An 8,070-nucleotide genomic window follows, 5' to 3' on the forward strand; every position below is an offset into this window, starting at 1 on the left:
TGAATTGAGTTCATTTTGCCTTGCTGGTTAACTTTTAAACCAGCACAAGGTGTTTTTCTGATGAAAGGCACGGTGCTGATCTTTTATGGGTCATCTCTTGTAGAGAAAGTGTCTTACCCGGGGTTCCTGGGAGTGTCTCACCCACCTCAGCTGTGGCAGGATGAATGAAGTGGTGTTTGGTGATGAAAGGGAAGGTTTGGGGGTGGTTCCATATCCCAGCTCTCTGCAGGTGTTCGGGAGGTGTGTGAATGTCTCTTACAGCTTTTAAAGCCATTGAGGTGCCACTTCTTTCCTGGGCTGTCCCTCCCTGTTTTTATTTCACCACGTCCTCCCTCAAGGTCACCCACGCCTTCTTGGGATCTGAGGTTTTGTCCACGTGGAGGGACTTGCCACGGGACAGGAGTGCTGTGAGGGAAGGCACTTTGGGATGACATTGGGAGGTCTCCTGCTGAGCTGAGCCAGCACAGCTCTGCTGGCTTCGAGTGTCTGGCTGAGCCTGGGCTGGTGTTGTCTTACAGCAGCGGATGGAAAAGACACTCCAAAATCAGAAGTCAGCCAACAGAAAGCTTTGAGTCTTCCCTGGTGGCCTCATCACATGCTGTGTGAGGAGCTCAGACCTGTTCCCCAGTTCCCCCTTCCTTCCTTCCCCCGTGACTCGGTCGCACATCTCGGAGCAGTGGCCACGGAGCTGGAGGCTGAGCAAAGCTCCGTGTGTGGGAGCCAACAAAAAGATGAACCACGAGCCTCCGGGCTGATCCAGCTCCCTGTTGACTCCAACTCTTGAACTGCCTGGCTTCCTCCACCTCCTGGGATGGAAATTTGGGATAAAGCACGGCCCTCATTACGGGAACCGCTCAAGCAGCAACCAAAAGGGCAGTGGCGGGGAGGCTCGGGAGCTCCCTGGGCCAGAGGAAGGAATATTGTGATCTGTCCGCGGCTGCCTTGTTTCCAAACACCTCACACGCTTTGTCCGCGCGCTGGGTTAAGTAGCCTGCAGAATTTAATTCCTCTGGGAAAAAAACCCGAACAAAACAGGCTCCCCACCCCCGAAGTGCAGCGATGCCGTAATTGGGCTGTGACAAAGCCGAACGTCTCCCGAGCCGGGAGCGGGGGGGTTGTTTGGAATTCTGCATCCTGAGAGCCGCGGCGATCCCGTGTCTCGGCAGACAGTTTGGCAGGGAAAGTCACAGCTGGGTGATTCCAGCGTTTCCGAGGGAAAACGCTGACAGATCCGCAGCGAGAGCGAGCAGGACGCTCATAATTTATTTTTAATGCCACGCCGTCTTTAACTGTGCAATTTCCTCCGGGGTGTTTGCTTTGAGCTCGCGGGATAATTACATCTGAGAAACCAGGCTAATTACAGTTAACAGCCTGAAAAAGCGAAAGCCCCCTCTTCCCCCCCCCCCCCCCAGCCAGGTTTTTCCACCGCCGATCCCCGCGACAGCCCCTTTTCCACGGAGGAAATCGGTTTATCCCGGCGCTGGGACGGTCCCTTCCCGTCCCGGCCCCGCGGAGGTGACGCCCCAGTGATTTGTGTTGGGTGGGGACGTGGCAACCCCTTCCAGGGCCGTGATGGGGCACCCGACAGCGGGCAGGCGGCCAGCGGAGCAGAGGGCAGGCTGGTGGCCCGTGGCCAGGGTGGCACTGCCCTCGGGGGTGCCCCAGCCTGCTCAGCCGGGAGAGGTTGCCCCGGTGAGGAAAGATGTTTCCCTCAGCCAAGCGGGAAAAAAATCCTGAATTTCCCAAGCTTTTCATGACCCAGGTCCAGCACTGGGGACCTCAACATGAAGAACTTCACCCCAGGGTGGCAGAGCATTGGAGCAGCTGCCCGGGGAGGGCACAGAGACTCCTTCTCTGGAGACCTCAGTGCAGCTTCAACTGGCTGGGCAGGGGCAGAGGAGGGGCAGGGACTGAGCTCTGCTCTGGGGAGACCAGGGACAGCAGCCAGGGAATGGCTGGAGCTGTGTCAGGGCAGGCTCAGGTTGGATCTCAGGCAAAGGTTCTTCCCCCAGAGGGTGGTGGGCACTGCCCAGGCTCCCCAGGGCAGTGGGCACAGCCCCAAGGCTGCCAGAGCTCCAGGAGGGTTTGGATGATCCTCTGGGGCACAGGGGGTGACTCTGGGGATGTTCCTGTGCAGGGCTGAGGGTTGGACTGGATGGTCCTGGTGGGTCCTTCCAACTCAGCACACTGGGATTTCAAACCCACCTGAATGTGTCATCTGCTCCAGGTGCCCCTGCCTTGGCAGGGGGGTTGCACTGGATGATCTCCAGAGGTCCCTTCCAACCCCAGCCACTCTGGGATTCTGTGACTGCAATGAATGCAGGTAACTGGGGAACATGTTTTCTCCTTCCAGTTCATCCATTCCCATTATCCCCTGCAATTACTCTGTGACATGCAGGGCATGAAGGGCATGTTGGCATTCCCTTGGGATGGGATTGAAGCCAGGATCCCATCATCTGGCCTTCCCATGGAAAGAGGCTTCCCTCTCCTGCCTCCACGCTGCTTATTCTGCATTTAACATAGGCATTTGTTTTTGGTGGTGGTGGGGTTGTAAGTGTGGTTAGCTATGGCTTTTACAGGATAATTAATGCCTTTCTTAGTCCAAATGGTGAAAAAAAAGTCTCCCCAAAAAATCCAACCCAAACCTGACAAGTGTGTGGGCTTGGATTCTCAGGAGACAGGAGCAGCCTCTGCATCCAAGGAGTGTCCTTGTTTCTGTCTCTGTCTAATAAAAGCTCTAAATGTTTCCTACAGGCCTTCCTGCCTTAATTTAGGAGTTTGGGCTGGGACAAGGAGCCCACTGGGCTGCAGGAACGTGGCTGGGTGGGAGGGATGGGAATTCTGACTGAGGCAGCACAGTCAGAGCTCCCAAGGCCTGATGTGCTTTCCCCAGAAGCCCAGGGGTGACAGACTGGGGTCCAGCTCCTCGTGGGGTTTCTGCAGGACTTGGCTCTCCTTGCTGAGGCTGAGCTGCACCCCCCCCGAAGCACAGCCCATGCTCCACCAGGAATCACTCTGGGAGCTGCAAAGGCTCAGCCTGCCCTGAATGTCGCCTTGCTGTAACACAATGTGGCTGCCAAGCTCTGTAGAGAACAAAATCCAAGAGTTCTGAAGCAAAGCAGCTCCCCCTGTGACCCCCAGCAGCCCCTGGCACTGTATCCACGCATTTGCTCTTCGAGTTTTTACACAATCTGGCCCTTAATCCTTGCAGTCTTGAAAAATAATTCATTTTCTCTTCTGGGATTCCAGTTCAAGGATTAATTTAATGATTTCTTTTTCTTTCCCATTGTTTGTTTTTAATGATCAAGGTGATAGTTCTAAATTGTTAACAAGTTCTAGTGGAAATGGGATCCCTGGGAACTTCTTTTGCACTGAGTAAAATAACAGTGAGATTGATTTAGCAAAGCCGGTTGAGTTGCTGTGTCTTCAAAGATTATCTTGGTTCTGCATGAAAGGCCAGATTTTTGAGCAGTATTTAGGCCTAACTGAAATCAGGTGCTTAAGCACCTTCAAAATAGGAGAAGCTTCTGTCTGTAGGGAGTGATAATATTGTGTGTTAAATCGGGTAATGTATTAGAACTTAGAACTCACTTTTTTTTTTTGGCTGGGTAATTTTTTCAGGTGGATCATTTCCTCTGGCAAACCACTGAGCTGGCACAGAGGGATTATTTTAGGGAAAAAAGCCCTTTCTGTGCTGGGAACAGCCCATTTCCCTGGAGGCTACTGGGGCTGGTGAGGGTGGGTGCTCTGCTGGTGACGCCTCCGTGGGGCTCTTGGTCTGAGGGCCGTGACTTTGCACAGAGGCAGAACTCGTGGGGTTGCTGTGGCTCATTTTGCTTCGCTCTCCTTCTGCTCGGTGTTTGCTGATGTACAGAGCATTTACTCCTGGCAATTATTCTGATGAGCAGGGGGTTGTGTGAAAACTGCAAACGGAGCTTTCTGGGGAAATGCCTTCAAAGGATGATCTCCTTTCGATGGAGCTTGTAATTGTTTAATGATTTTCTATATGGATTTCCGTGTGGGCTGCAGGACAGGCAGGGCTGGTTTGTCAGCAGAGAGCATCTGCTTGTGCTTCACCCTCTTGTCCCAGTGGCTGGGCAGCTGCTTTCTGAGCACGAGGGGAGATTGCTGATTTCTGTCTCCCTTGGTTGTACTGCTCTGTCTCAGACCCAAACCTCAGACTTGTCATGGTTTTTTTCCAATTGAATCAGCTGTCTGTCCCAGCACCCCTTGGCTCTGACATCCTGGGTCTGCAGGGCTGTGGAGATGCTGCTTTACAACCAAACCAGGGCTGGGGCAGGACCACCAGGACCCCAGGTCCTGCTCTCTTCTACTGCAGCCCATGGAACACCTCAGCCCTCTCCCAAGCTGCAAACCCATTCCTACTGCATTGCCTTTCCCCCTAATTGCTTGGACAGCCAGGAGCCTTATTCTAGTTTCTCACCTAAATTTATTCATGAGTGAGTTGTGACCTTTTGCTGATGTTGTCCTTTCACCTCAAACAGCACTTTCTCTTCCTTCATGTTAAACCTCCTGATACACGGAGAGAGAACAATTTTACCACCTCTGCACCTTCATTTTCTTTGACTAACAAGTCAGGTTTTCCCAGCAGCTGTCTCTTGCAAAAAGGCCACCTTTGCTCTGATGATCCTTGGAGCCAGTCCCAGGCTGAGCTCACCGTCCTTGACCCCAATTTTGGGTGACAAGGCTTGCACGGTGCTTCACGTGCAGTGTCACCAGACTCCCTACAGCAACTCTCTGCCCACCTGAAGCACAAGTTTACTCGTAGTTCTGCAAAATGCCTCTGTGCAAAGGACTTCTGTGTTTGAGGAATGGGAGTTTAAAAGGTTTGATCCCTTTCTCAGTGAAGTCGCAGCTGAAATTCCCATTGATTGCTGAGGTGTGTGTCCTGGACTTAATAAACCTTGTTGCTCAGTGCCAGAAGTGGTGAACTCCTCTTGACATGATAAATCCCGTGCCAGAGGCAGTGATGTGTCTGACAGGGAGCTGAGGGCAGCAGGAGCTCAGAGGAGGCGATGGAAGTGCAGTGCCAGGGATGGATCCTCTTCTCCTGCTCCTTTTGCTTCCCTCAAGGAATACAGAGCATATAAATAATGTGATCTCTTTTTTTTTTTCTTTTTAAAGAAGGAGAAAGAACAAGACAAAATTATCCCCTTGGCTCCTTGGGGCAGAGCTTGTGTAAGGCTGGGAAGGACTCCAGAGGCCAATTTTGGGCACAGCTGACACTTTGCTTTGCATCTGAGGTGTCTGAGTCCTTTTACAGAGGTGGGAACACAGGGAGGAGGATCCTGAGCGGCCTGATCAGTGGAAAATGTCCCTGCTCATGGCAGGGGGGTTGGACTAGATGACCTTTGATGGTCCCTTCCAACCCAAGCCACTCTAGGATTCTGTGCTCCTTCTCTCCAGCCACGGCACACGGAGCTGGGAACTGCGGCCGAGTCCCGAGGCTGGCTGGGGATCAACCAGAGATCCTGTCTGATGGAAACAGAATCCTCCTGTTTCCTGAGCCCCATAACACAAAGCAGATGTAAAGGTCTAGCAGAGACCAGGAACTCTTTTGTGTGTGAGGTGGAGGCGAAGGGCAGCGCTGCCAGTGCCAGGAGCCATGGGAGGGACAGCGGGATCCTCCGGGCTGGAGAGACCTGGCTCTGCAGGGCAGGGGCACTGTGCTGCTGGGAAGCATAACCCGACTTTCTGGAGTGATCTCCAGGTCACTAATGGCTGCAGCACAGCCTGCAGGGTGGGTGGGATGCTGTGCCTGATCCTGCCTTGCCTCCCTGCTCCGTGGAGGTCCCTCAGGAAGGATATTGAGGTGCTGGAGCAGGTCCAGAGGAGAGCAACGAGGCTGGGGAAGGGACTGGAGCACAAGTGCTGTGAGGAGAGGCTGAGGGAGCTGGGGCTGTTCAACCTGGAGAGGAGGAGGCTCAGGGGAGACCTCCTCACTCTCTGCAACTCCCTGACAGGAGGGGGGAGCCAGGTGGGGGTTGGTCTCTTCTCCCAGGCAACTCTCAGCAAGACAAGAGGGCTCAGGGTCTTCAGCTGTGCCAGGGGAGGTTTAGGTTGGATATTAGAAAGAATTTCTTTGCAGAGAGGGTGCTCAGCCATTGGAATGGGCTGCCCAGGGAAGTGGTGGATTCTCCATCCCTGGAGGTTTTAAGAAGAGACTGGATGTGGCATCAGGTCCATGGGCTGGGAACCACGGCGGGGTTGGATCAAGGGTTGGACTTGATGATCTCGGAGGTCCCTTCCAACCCAGCTGATTCTATGATTCTCTGATTCTATGACTTTCTGGAGTGATCCCCAGGTCACTAATGGCTGCAGCACAGCCTGCAGGGTCGGTGGGATGCTGTGCCTGATCCTGCCTTGCCTCCCTGCTCCGTGGAGGTCCCTCCTGCCTTCCCGCCTCCGCCAGCTGCTGAACGAGGCACGGCAAACCCGGGCCCAAGCTGTGCAATTTGCTCATGATCTGTGTACCTGCTAGTTCCTAACAGATGTTTTCCTTCGTGTGACTGTTTGTGAGCTGCTTCCCTGTCACAGGCTGGAGTGGCTGTGAGGCTGGGCAGTGAGTGATATCTCCCACCTGCAGGAGCGGCGTTCCCGCCGCAAACCTGCTTTGCAATTCCGGGAGTCTCCCATTACACGGAGCTTTATACCCAGAGCAAACCACGGCAAAATGAGGCTGTTTAGTATTTTTGACACAGGCTGTAGAAAAATAAAGTAGAAGATAAGAGCTGCAGGAGCTGGATGGGATCCACGTGACTCCGTATCCGCTCCGAGGGACGGCCGGGAGCGGGTGCTGCAAAGGGAAATGCAGCAGAAGGCGAAGCTGCCTCGTGTTAGATCTGCTCATCATCTCCAATAGCTGGAGGTTGCCTGCAATATTAATATCACTTTCAGCAGAGATGTTGGTATTTAGCTGTTGTAACTCCAGCTATTCTTGTTCCCCGGCTTCCTCTCCGAAATGTCACAAATTCTTGGCCACGACAACTTCCCGTGGAAGTTGGCTCCAGGCTTTAATTATTCATTGTGCAAACCCCACGTTTCCTACTGCAGGGCTGTGCCAGGGTAGTGTCAGCAGCCCCAAAACGCTGGGTCAGTTATTATAGGGTTGATTCTGAGCAGAAAAACATCACCATGGCTTTACTAACACAGGCTTGGGTTGTGCTTGGCTTTTCCAAGAGGTCTGTAATGGATAAAAGGACTGCAATTCCACATCTCCTGGGCAGGTTGGCAGGTGTATGGGGATGTGATACCATCCTTTGAGTTACCCTTGAGGGGAAGGGGGTTCTGTCTCAGAAAAGCTGTGGATTTTTCTTGGCTCCTCGCGAGCTGTACCAGTGAATCCTCAGCCTGGTCTTTGGAATAAATTTGCACCAAAAAGTGAAACCAGCCAGGAAGAGTCTTATGCTGAAGAGAGGAATTTTGAGAGTGCTATTTCCTGGGATATGGCGCTCTCCAAAACAATCAAAAGGCTTTAGGAAGCTTGAGTGTTTTGGGAGGCAGCTCTGTGGGGGGAGGAGGATGCTCCGTGTGGGAAAGCAGTGCTTGCCCTGCTGCACCCTGTGACCACATTCCCAGAAATGCCTTGTTCACCCCCTCTGGAGACAGACAGGGCTAAACCACAGGGATGACTCTTGGAAATCTGTTGCTGTGTGCATTTTGCACCAAATTCCCAGGTGGGTTTACCTGCAGAGATGTGTGGGTGCCTGGATTCCCCGCGGGCGCTGCCGGAGCCGTCTGTTGGGAACGGCTGCTTCCCATCTGCTGTGGAGCTGGGACCAGGACAGGCTGCAGGGAGGGACCTCCAGGCACAGCGTCCTCCAGGATGGATCCATCCAGAACAGCAGGATCCGGCCTCTTGCAACAGCTAAACTGAGACCAGAGTGGCCTCACCTGCAATATTGGGGTGGTTTGGGGGGACACAATATAAGAAAGATATTAAGATATTGGAGAGTGTCCAAAGGAGGGAACGAGGGTGGGGAAGGGCCTTGGTTTGGAGCCCTGTGAGGACACTGAGGGCACTTGGTGTGTTCAGCTGGAGCAGAGGAG

At 53.4% G+C, this 8,070-nt stretch overlaps 1 long non-coding RNA gene across 1 annotated transcript in view; it reads left to right on the plus strand.

The window, feature by feature from the left end:
* Positions 1-8,070, plus strand: part of LOC113977606 — a 24,124-nt gene that overhangs the window by 12,005 nt on the left and 4,049 nt on the right. The window lies entirely within an intron of this gene.

This window comes from Neopelma chrysocephalum, unplaced genomic scaffold (assembly GCF_003984885.1).
Source record: "Neopelma chrysocephalum unplaced genomic scaffold, ASM398488v2 Primary Assembly neopelma1_252, whole genome shotgun sequence".
Taxonomy (NCBI): domain Eukaryota; kingdom Metazoa; phylum Chordata; class Aves; order Passeriformes; family Pipridae; genus Neopelma; species Neopelma chrysocephalum.